The following is a 12285-nucleotide window of genomic DNA, read 5'->3' as shown; positions in this document are numbered from 1 at the left end:
CTGAAACTGCTTCGGATTTTAATACATGACGTATTGCAGGATACAAAATGCTTTGCATTACTTGTTTGTTTGTAGACAGCTACTAGCTTAGTGTTCTGAAAGGTTGTGTATAAACTAGAGATAGCCAATTCCGGAATTATTACTTTCCGGACTCCCGAAAGTAAAACCGGACAAATTCCGATTTTGGAATAATTCCGGAATTCGGAAAATTCCGATCTTGGAGTAATCCCGGAATTCGGAAAAATCCGGAATTTAGAAATTTCTGATTTCGTTTAGATTCCGGAATTCGGAACAATCCGGATTTTTTCGAAATCCGGAATTTTTCTCAATTCCGGAATTATCTAAATTCCGGATTCTTCGCGAGTTCCGGAATTCTTCTGAATTATGGAGTTTAACTGAATTCCATACTTTTCCGAAATCCGGAAAGTGAAAGTTCCGCTTCCAAAAAATGAATTTATTTTGGTTAATATGAATCATGGTGGAAATAAGTCTTTGACCAGGTAATGGCGACTGCTTTGAAAGAAATAGAGAGTATGAGAATTCAATCTGTCATATTTGTAGTTTCGTGTGGAGAAAATACAAACTTGTGAACCAACGGTTCAACGAAAACACAAGTTATTAATGTAAACATTTCGGACATCATAAAAGAAATACGAAAGACATTTTGAATCGAAGAAATATAACATACAAGTTTGCAAGCGCAGACAAAGAAACCTAACGTAACCAGACTAAAGACGAATCGTTTACCGCGTAGCAATCACGGTCGAGCTGTTTTCCAGAGCGAGTTTCCAGTTGAGTCGAGTTTGATAATGGCTCGCTCGCTCGTTCAGCTCGTTTTAACTCTTTTTTAAATAATGGCCTGATTAGACTGGAAAGCGATTGCCATGAGAAATGTAAGCACTAATATGGAATACTTTTTAGTGCTGCTCACGACAGGGGTGCGTCTCTTCTCGTAATTTTAGTGCATCTCGTGGGGCAAATTTTGTGTATCTCGTCTCGTCTAGATAACGAGAAGACAAGGTTTTTTTTATTATTATTACGAGACAGCCTCAAATGTCGTAATCACCAATATAAGTATATACTGTTCTTAAATTCACGGCTGAGACCTGCACTGTCGATTTTTTGAGCCCAAGCAGAAGACCAACTCGGGTAGCGATATCAACCGGCTCTGCTCGTATCAACTGAGCGAACAGCTCGAGTCGGCTCGGTTGGGATGAGCCGATGACCCGAGCTTTCTCGGTTGGGATGGGTCTCCTACTCGGCTCATGTGAACCGGTTCAAGCCAGCTAAGTTGAAATTAGTCCATCGGCACGTTTCGATTCAGCTCAACTAAGCCGATGGCTCAAATCGGCTCGGTTGGGTGAGCTGTTGGCTCGGCTCACTTCTTGGTTCGGTTCGATAGTGATTGAGCTGTAAGCTGAGCCGCTCGAGCCGTTGAGAACCCTAAACCCGGTCCCAGCTGTTTTGAACATGTTTGGCTGAAGCCTATAACTCTTAACAATTTTTGGCTCGAGCCCGAAAACTTGCCCTTTCGGAACTCAAACCCAGAACGTGACCGATGTCCTTCCCTCCTGAAGACTTCTCGACGACCGAGATCGACAGTCAATTAGCTTTTACTATTCAGATAACACGGTGTTGATATAATAATAATAATAATAATAATAATAATAATAATAATAATAATAATAATAATAATAATAATAATAAAGTTTTAAACTTGAAATTTGGCAAAACTTACTTAAAAGTAGAGATTTCGGGGAAAGGGTTCCATACCTTCAAGACAGTGGCGTAGGGAAGGGGGCCCGAGAGGGCCGGCCCACCAAAGAAGTCCGAAATTGTACTTTGGTACTTTGATGTTTGTAATTTTTTTATATATTTTTATGTTTATATATTTTTTGTTTGTAATTTTTCTATATGTGATTATAACAGCACTTGCCCCCCCCAAACACACATCCTGGCTACGCTACTGCTTCAAGACACACCTGTTTTTTCTACATACGAAACTACAAATATGACAGATTGAATTCTCATACACCCCATTTCTTTCAAAGAAGTCGCCATTACCTGGTCAAAGACTTATTTCCGCCACGATTCATATTAACCAAAATAAATTCATTTTTCGGAAGCGGAACTTTCACTTTCCGGATTTCGGAAAATTATGAAATTCAGTTAAACTCCGGAATTCAGAATAATTTCGGAACTCGGAAACAATCCGGAATTTAGAAAATTCCGGAATTGAGAAAAATTCCGGATTTCGAAAAAAATCCGGATTGTTCCGAATTCCGGAATGTAAACGAAATCAGAAATTTCTAAATTCCGGATTTTTCCGAATTCCGGAATTATTCCAAGATCGGAATTTTCCGAATTCCGGAATTATTCCAAAATCGGAATTTTCCGAATTCCGGAATTTGTCCGGTTTTACTTTCGGGAGTCCGGAAAGTAATAATTCCGGAATTGGCTATCTCTAGTTTATACACAACCTTTCAGAACACTAAGCTAGTAGCTGTCTACAAACAAACAAGTAATGCAAAGCATTTTGTATCCTGCAATACGTCATGTATTAAAATCCGAAGCAGTTTCAGTATCTATCCTGAAATTGCATGTATCTAGTTACTGGAAGATGAGGTATGAAGAATTGTATTGTGTCTTAACTTTTTGTGTCTGATACAACCCTGCAAACCACTGAATATCTAAACGGCTTTCGTTAAATCCAAGTTGTAGTACTCACAGTTACATCCATTTGTGTCTGTATGATCGTGTTACTAATGCTTACTATATAACAGCGTTAGTAAGTCTTTCTCTACTCTCCCGTAAAGAGTGATACGATCTACTACAGAATAAAGAACCAATTATCAATTTAACCAAGTTGTTGTATTACTACTCCGCCTCTGTCAACTCTGGTCGATCTCGTTGACTCGACATATTTGCTTTTTTATACCCCTTTCTTCGTTTACTGAACTAAACAGTAACTATTCTGAAATATACTACTGCGCATACCTCGTAGATAAATATTTCTGATGACAATAGTTTCCGTTTAGTCCAAGGAATGTTCTTTTTCTTATTCCCAGCATGACACTTTTATTACATTATATGAAGAGCATGTAGGTCTAAATACCTCATGTATTACATAGAATGTAGGTTTAACTCTTCCAGCAAAGAAGAAACATGTGATCATAGTATACAACCCTCAGAAGTGATAGCTGGCAATACAGTGGTCGTAATCCCTAACGACACAGAGAGTGAGCAGTGCTATGCCCGCTGGTCTAGTGGCTAGCACGTGCGCCTTTGGTGCATGGTGTCCCGGGTTCGATTCCCGGTGGGAGAGCATGTATGATTTTTAACTGTCCTCGATGTTTCTGTGTTCGTGTCCCTGTCGTTATAAGTTATTAGAAAAAGCAAGTTAAACGAGTGAAGCAAGTAAAATTAGCAATAAGCAAGTTACTAAAACACATTCGGTGAGTCAGTTAAAAAAAAAGTGGAGAATGAACTGACTGTTCGCGCCGTCCATGCGAGTTCGAATCTATCTCGGCTTTATTTTTTTATCCATTTGAGAGAAAGTATTGTTTCTTTTCGCTAAGGTTGTCTCTTTTCGTATTTTTCGCCGTCGTTCACAATTAAAGTAACTGGCTATTCTTATTCTTTCTATGAATGAAATAACATGGATCTTCTCTTTGGCTTCACGTCAAACATGCACACGTAATGAAAAGACGCTGTCGATAATAATAATAATAATAATAATAATAATAATAATAATAATAATAATAATAATAATAATAATAATAATAATAATATGAAATATTACTAGCTAACTCGTGTGTGTATTTCGACAATATAATTTTATATTATTGTGTGGAAATAAGTAAGGCTGGCTGGCGCCCGCCCCCCTAATTTTTTCGATGCGCCTTATGGGTCCACGGTGTCCAACGTTGGTCCCATCTCACTATCACCTCCTGTTCTCTCGATATAAGTTATCGACATTTTGCCTAAAGAGGGCTCAGCCGTGGCTACATGACTACCCATGACAATGACTCTTCGTTCATTTTTCATTGAAATCGCTTATTTTTCTGAGTACTATGAGTGCATACTGTCCAACGTTGCTCCCATTACTCAACAGTTTCCCGTTCTTTCGATATAAATTGCTAATATTTTGTTTGTAAGGGAGATATGGCGTTACAATCATTACGTTTGAAGAACAATTGAGGAAGATATTGCCTTGCCACAAACAACACCTATTATTATTATTATTATTATTATTATTATTATTATTATTATTATTATTATTATTATTATTATTATTATTATTATTATTATTATTATTGTTGTTGTTGTTTTACTTACCACTAATGTTGCCTACCTTTATTTGCAATGCAATGTGTTACTAAAAAGCAAATCAAATAACACTCCTCGCCATTCACGCTCTCTCTGTGTTAGAGGAAAGCACATTTATTATATGATTCTTTCAAATAACACGTTTCACAAGTTACTTCACTTTCAATGTGTAATTTCATATCATCACTAGCAATCATCTTATCATCACTACGAAAATAACCCCCTCCTGCAAAAAAAAAAAAAAAAAAGCCTGACCGTAGCGAAAAGGGCTTGAACATTCTTAATGCGATTAATCGGGTCCAATATTTCAATAAGTCTCTGCACACAAATATTTCAGTAAAAGAGGAAAAGTTATTCAAACTTTCTGAATACCCATTTATGGGCGAAATTTGGTTCCCTTGGAAGTTTTTAAGAGTTTAAAGGGTCGCCATTTTGAACATTTTCGTCTGATTATTCTGGTTAACGAACTGAAGATATTTCAACAATTAATGTTTGTGCCAAGTTTCATCTCAATCCGCTGAAAATTAGGGTGGTTACGGCATTCACAAATAGCGTTATATATATACAGATAGATAGATAAACAGACACACAGAGGGAGAGAGAAAAAGTGTTTTGCTCCCTTCTCGCACCTGTGGTGCGTCAGAGCTAAACCGGGCCCCTTTGCAAAACGTATTGACCAGCCTGACCTAAACACAAACCTCTTACTTGCTAACGTAAGAACGTGGTCGGGAGGTGTAAGGCATGTAGAAATTGTATTTTTAATAACCATGAGTATGGTCTACTTCCGTAGGAATACAAAGTAGAAACTGGATCCAATTAGCTAAGGATAGAAGTCAGTGGAGAGCTTTTGTGAACGCGGCACTGAACCTCCGGGTTCCATAGGCTATAGAGTTAGTTATGGTCTACTTCCATGTTTTTCTTTTTACTTTTTGCAGCTACATCGGAAGGTTCAATTTTTATTCTTTACTAATTGCAAATGGCGTTTACATTCAAAATATGAGGAGTTTTGGTGGCATTTGTTCGGATATTTTTCTCTTTTGAAATGAAGAAAAGAATAAAAGCAATACGCAGAGACAAAAGTATTATCAGTACTAAACCTTACCAATAATAATTGCTACGAAAAACTAAATACGACCTCTTTTACCATCTCTCATGAGCTGCATGTATTATAAACAAAAATTTTTAAAAATGTCCTCACCGAAGATTCGAACTGGCAACCTTTGCATTTGTAAGAGAGCACCTTAACCACTATACCAAGATCATGGCATGGTGAATGTTTAGTTTTCGGCGTATTTGTTGTATTTGTGTTTTATGTTCCCACTTCAACAATTTTTACTCTTTTTTCTAAGTTCAACAGCTGTGTCTGGCTTTCTCTTACGGTGTCGTCCTTTATTTACACTATGCACTATTCGTATTCACAGCTTGTGTCCCTGTGCAATGTCTTATTCAGATTAAACTTTTCTTTTTGCTCCTCAGTAAACATTTGATTGATTTAATTCTCATACTGTCCACGGATAGAGAGCAGGAATGCCAGAATCGAAAAACAGGTGTACATTTACTTTCCTGACAGATAATACAATTTGCTCGGGAAATTAATACCCTCTATCGTGAGAAGTCATTTTTTCCTGCTCAATTATTACCCTTTCGAAGACTCATTTATTGTGTAGTTAAGCGAGTTTGGCTATAGGTTACAATTTGCCCGGGATATTATTACCCTTTGTTCTGTGAAGTCATCTTTTCCTGGCCATCTATTACACTCTTTAGGAGAAATTTACTATGTAGTTCAAGCGAGTTTTCCTATAGAGTACAATTTGCCCATGAAATTATTACCCTCTTGCGTGAGAAGTCATTTTTTCCTGGTCAATTATTACCCTTCTTAGAACAAATGTGCTGTGTAATTCTAAAAAGTTTAGCAAGAGTTTACTATTTGCCCGGGATATTATTACCCTTTTTCCTGTGAAGTCATTTTTCCTTTTCAATTATTACCCTTCTTAGGTGAAATTTACTGTCAAGTTCAAGCGAGTTTATATATTATGTACAATTCGCCCGAGATATCATCACACTCTTTCATGAGGAGTTATTTTTCATGGTCAATTATTACCCTTCTTAGGAGAAATGTGTAGTGTAATTCCATAGAGTTTAGGAAGAGTTTACTATTTGCCCGGGATATTATTACCCTTTTTCCTGTGAAGTCATTTTTTCTACTCAATTATTACCCTCTTGAATATGAATTTAATATGTAGATCATGCGAGTTTTGATATAGGGTACAATTTGCCCAGGATATTATTACCCTCTTTCGTGAGAAGTCATTTTTTCCTGGTCAATTATAACTCTTCTTAACAGAAATGTATACTGTAATTCTACAGAATTAAGCAAGAGGGTACTATTGGCCGGGATATTATTACCCTCTTTCCAGAGAAGTCATTTATTCCTGGAAAATTATTACCCTTTTTAGGAGAAATGTACTGTGTAGTTCAAGCGAGTTTTGCTATAGAGTACAATTTGCCTGGGAAATTATTACCCTCTTTCGTGAGAAGTCATTTTTTCTGGTCAATTATTACCCTTCTTAGAACAAATGTGCAGTGTAATTCCATAGAGTTTAGGAAGAGTTTACTATTTGCCCGGGATATTATTACCCTTTTTCCTGTGAAGTCATTGTTTCCTGGTCAATTATTACCCTTCCAAGGTGAAATTTACTGTCAAGTTCAAGCGTGTTACCTATTATGTACACTTCGCCCGAGATATTATTACACTCTTTCATGAGAAGTTATTTTTCATGGTCAATTATTAACCTTTTTAAGAGAATTGTATACTGTATTTCTACAGATTTAAGCAAGAGGGTACTATTTCCCCGGTATATTATTACCCTTTCTTCTGTGAAGTCATTTTTTCCTGGTAAAATATTACCCTTTTTAGGAGAAAAGTACTATGTAGTTCAAGGGAGTTTAGCTATATGGTACAATTTTCCTGGGAAATTATTACCCTCCTTCGTGAGAAGTCATTTTTTCCTGGTCAATTATTACCCTTCTTAGGAGAAGTGTGTAGTGTAATTCTATAGAGTTTAGCAAGAGGATACTATTTGCCCGGGATATTATTAGTCTTTTTTTCTGTGAAGTCATTTTTTCATGGTCAATTATTACCCTGTTTAGGAGATATTTTCTGTGTAGTTCAAGGGAGATTAGCTATAAGGTACAATTTGCCTGGGAAATTATTACCCTCTTTCGTGAGAAGTCATTTTTTCCTGTTCAATTATTACCCTTCGGAGGTGACATTTATTGTGTAGTTCAAGCGAGTTTGGCTATAGGGCACAATTTGCCCTTGATATTGTTACCCTCTTTCGTGAGAAGTCATTTTTTCCTGGCCAATTATTACCCTTTTTTGGGAGAAATCTACTATGTAGTTCAAGCGAGTTTAGCTATAGGGCACAATTTGCCTGGGAAATTATTACCCTCTTTCGTGAGAAGTCATTTTTTCCTGGTCAATTATTACCCTTGTTAGGACACATGTGCAGTGTAATTCTATAGAGTTTAGCAAGAGTTTACTATTTGTCCGGGATATTATTACCCTTTTTCGTGTGGAGTCATTTTTTCCTGGTCAATTATTACCCTTCTTAGGAGAAATTTACTGTTAAGTTCAAGCGAGTTTACCTATTATGTACAATTTGCCCGAGATATTATTACACTCTTTCATGAGAAGTTATTTTTTCATGGTCAATTATTACCCTTCTTAGGAGAAATTTGTAGTGTAATTCTATCGAGTTTAGCTATAGGGTTTAGTATAGATTTTGTTACAAAAAAGGAAATACCTGTTCTTAAAGAAACTTTTTGCGCTGAATTCAAATATGCACTCGGTTTTTTTTCCATCACTTATGATTTTCCCGTAACTGAGGGATTTTTGGGAAAATCCCTCAAAAATCTCCCTTTTCGTTTATTTTACACCACAAGATCTCTTCCCCTTGCATATACTAACATAGAAATTATACCTAAGTATACTTTGATTCATATTTAACAAACCCTCCTAGTTTCGTAATAATCGCTTTATTCTTTCTAGAGAAATAAATATGTTTGTATGTATACTGTGTGTACTGTTTATTGCACGTTATAGTAATGCTTTCAGATCTCTTAAGTTGAGGTTTGCTTTATTACCACAAACACATATATAAAATATAATACAATATGATTTACAAGTGTGACAATTTACAATAAACAATAATACAAATGTACCAAAAGGTCCTGAAAAGACGATCAAAACTATCACAATATATGAAACTTCCATTGGGTTACAAAAACGTACACTACTTCCTTCTTTTGTAAGAAATGTTGCATTCTCTAACAAGACCCCAACAATAGTCCCCCATCATTGAAGGATCCCATCGTTCCTAGTACCTTTTCTCCATTGCCATTATATATTGGTGGAATCTTTCCCCGTGTTCCTCGCTGAGAGCTCCTAGGTTAGCAGAAGCTGAGGTGGGAGTGCAAAAAGTGGATTTTTAATCACATCCTACAACCCAACTCTTTGTATTTCTGTATCATGTCCTGTACGATTTCTGTGTAACTCTCAGCTTTGTTATTGCCCAGAAAGTTGCGCACAACACACTTAAATGCTGTCCAGGCAGCTAGCTCAGCACTGTTTAACTTGCTGTCAAAGCTATCATCAAGCATTAATTTCCTAATTTGGGGACCAATAAACCCTCCCGCTGTAATCTTAGCATCACTCAGGTTAGGGGACTTATCTCGCAAATACTTGAAACCTTCACCAGATGTGTCCATGGCTTTGACAAAGTTTTTCATAAGTCCTAACTTGATATGAAGTGGCGGTAGTAATATCTTATTAGGATCTACCAAAGGAGCGTATTTGACGTTGCATTCTCCAGGAAGGTAATTCACTCTAGGTTCCCATTCCTTCACTTCATACTGTTTGTCATCAGCTCGGCTATCCCATAAACATAAAAAACATTGGTACTTCGTGTAACCGCACTGCAGTCCTAATAAAATACCAACTACCTTGAGATCGCAACATATTTGCCAACAATGGTCCTTGTAATTTATAAGATTTAGCAAAGTTGACATGGTGTCATAATATTCCTTAATCTTCACTGAGTGCGCAAGTGGTATAGAAGGTTTTTTTATTTCCATTATGTAAAAGAACAGCTTTAAGTCTGACCTTTGACGCGTCGATAAATAACCTCCATTCTTCTGGAACGTAAGGAATTCCTAGCTCCGCCATCAATCCATTTATATCCGTACATACGCACACATTATCTTGCATTGAGAAATAGCTTGAAAATTGAACATGCCTTTTCCTGTACACTGATATGTTCGTTTCTGCATCCAATAAGTTCCACTGCTGGAGCCTTGATCCCAGAAGTTCCGCCTCTTGTTTTGACAGGTGCAAATCACGGACTAGGTCATTAAATTTACATTGCCGGATGAAATGTGGCTCGCGAACACAGTCAGGGATGAACGTTGGATCCTTGGATGTACATGTTGATGTCGATGGTTCATCAAGGTCATGATCATCATCAGAGTCTTTTGGCCATATCTCTTCCCAGTTGGTAGGGAGCTCGGGAAGTGGAAGTTCATCCCCGTGCGGAATAGGTCTAATTGCGGATTTAACGTTGGGATAACTTATTGTGTATTTGCTTTTTTTTAGAATGTCCCTTAACTACTGTGAGACAAAAATAACAATCATCCAGATGGTTGGTGGGTTCTCTCAACACCATTGGTACAGCAAATTTCATGAACCTCCGTTTCCCTTTGGCCCATGCAAGTAAAGTGACGTATCACGACGCATAAATTATGCTGGGTGCCCAAGTTTTGTCCTGATCTCCCACACGACATCCGAAATATATATAATATGCTGGTTTCACCGATGGCGTAATGGATCTACACTGTCCTTTAACTACAAACTGGTCACACACATAACAAAAAATATTTGGTGAGTTAACACACGAACGCCGTCCTCTTGACGCCATTGTACTGATCACAAACTAAACTTCTGGTCTTAGTTGGGTATAATGCCGTTAAGATCAAACATGAAAGCACTCTTAGCAGCAAAGACAACTTTGAAAGTGAAGTAGTGTTAAACCACACGTCAATATAAAAATGTACAAAACACCCTCACCAGGTGTCAAGAACACAAGAAAGAAAGAAATGCGCGGGGGGAGGGGGGAAACGATACCGTAGTGGAAAATTCAGACTGCATTAGTTCATTGTTGTCAACAATGAGTCTGTATTCCATTCTTTCCTTCTTTTGCATTCTGTTACATTTGATAACAAATATTGATAACCATTTCATGAACAAAACGAAAAAACTTGGAGAATTGTATATATATATATATATTAAGATATACATATACTGTACGTTTTAAAAAATATACGTTGGAAGTACATTCTATTTTTATACATGTTTCTAATTTACAGAGAGCAATACAAGTGTGTTCTTGACTATTGTAAACATTCATTTTTATATCTGTGTTTGTAGTAATAAAGCAAATCGTTTTTACCCCAACTCAGGAGATCTGAAGGCATTACTATCAGGTACAATAAACAGTGCACACAGTATACATACAAATATATTTATTTCTCTTGAAAGAACAAAGCGATGTTTACGAAACATTTAGGGTTTATTAAATATAAATCAACGTATACTTAGGTATATTTTCTATGTTACTATATGTAAGGGGACAGGAGCTAGAAGAATAAAATATCTGAAAATGGTTAATTTTTGTGGGATTTTCCCGAAAATCCCTCTGTTACGGGAAAACTGTACGTGATGGAGAGAAACCGAGTGCATATTCGAATTCAGCGCAAAAAGTTCCTTTAAGATCAGGTGATTTTTCTCATGTAACAAACGAAAAGTTTAAATTTGTTAACTAGTGTTATTTCCCTCATTAGGAGAAATTTACTGTGCAGTTCAAGCGCGTTTAGCTATAGAGTACAATTTGCCCGGGATATTATTACCCTCCTCCGTGAAAATGCATTTTTCCTGGTCATTAATTACCCTCTTTAGGGGAATTTTACTGTGTAGTTCAAGCGAGAATAGCTAGAGGGTACAATTTGCCCGGGAAATTATTACCATCTTTCGTGAGAAGTCATTTTCTCCTGGTCAATTATTACCCTCTTTAGGAGAAATTTACAATGTAGTTCATGTGAGTTTCTCTATAGAGTACAATTTGTCCGGGAAATTATTACCCTTAGTGAGAAGTCATTTTTTCCTGGTGAATTTTTATCCTCTTTAGGAAAAATTTACTGTGTAGTTCAAGCGAGTTTAGTTAGAGGGTACAATCGGCCCGGGATATTATTACGCTCTTTCGTGAGAAGTAATTTTTTCCTGGTCAATTATTAACCTTTTTAATAGAAATTTACTGTGTAGTTCAAGCGAGTTTAGCTATAGGGTACAGTTTGCCCGGGAAATTATTACCCTCTTTCGTGAAAATTCATTTTTTCCTAGTCAATTATTACCCTCTTTAGGAAAAAATTACTGTGTAGTTCAAGCGAGTTTAGCTAGAGGGTACAATTTGCCCGGGATATTATTACGCTTTTTCGTGAGAAGTCTTTTTTTCACGGTCAATTATAACCCTTCTAAGGAGAAATGTATACTGTAATTCTATAGAATTTAGCAAGAGGGTACTCTTCTCCTGCGATATTATTACCCTTTTTTGTGAAGTCATTTTTTCCTGGTCAATTATTAACCTTTTTAATAGAAATTTACTGTGTAGTTCAAGCGAGTTTAGCTATAGGGTACAGTTTGCCCGGGAAATTATTACCGTCTTTCGAGAGAAATCATTTATTCACGGTCAATTATAACCCTTTCTAGAATAAATGTATGCTGTAATTCTATAGATTTTAGGAAGAGGGTACTATTTGCAAGGAAATATTATTACACTTTTTCAAGTAAAGTCATTATTTCCTGGTCAATTATTACCCTCTTTAGGAGAAATTTATAGTGTATTT

Source organism: Thermobia domestica, chromosome 9, assembly GCF_964235325.1.
Source record: "Thermobia domestica chromosome 9, izTheDome1.hap1.1, whole genome shotgun sequence".
Lineage (NCBI taxonomy): Eukaryota > Metazoa > Arthropoda > Insecta > Zygentoma > Lepismatidae > Thermobia > Thermobia domestica.
This window is presented reverse-complemented; position numbering follows the sequence as displayed.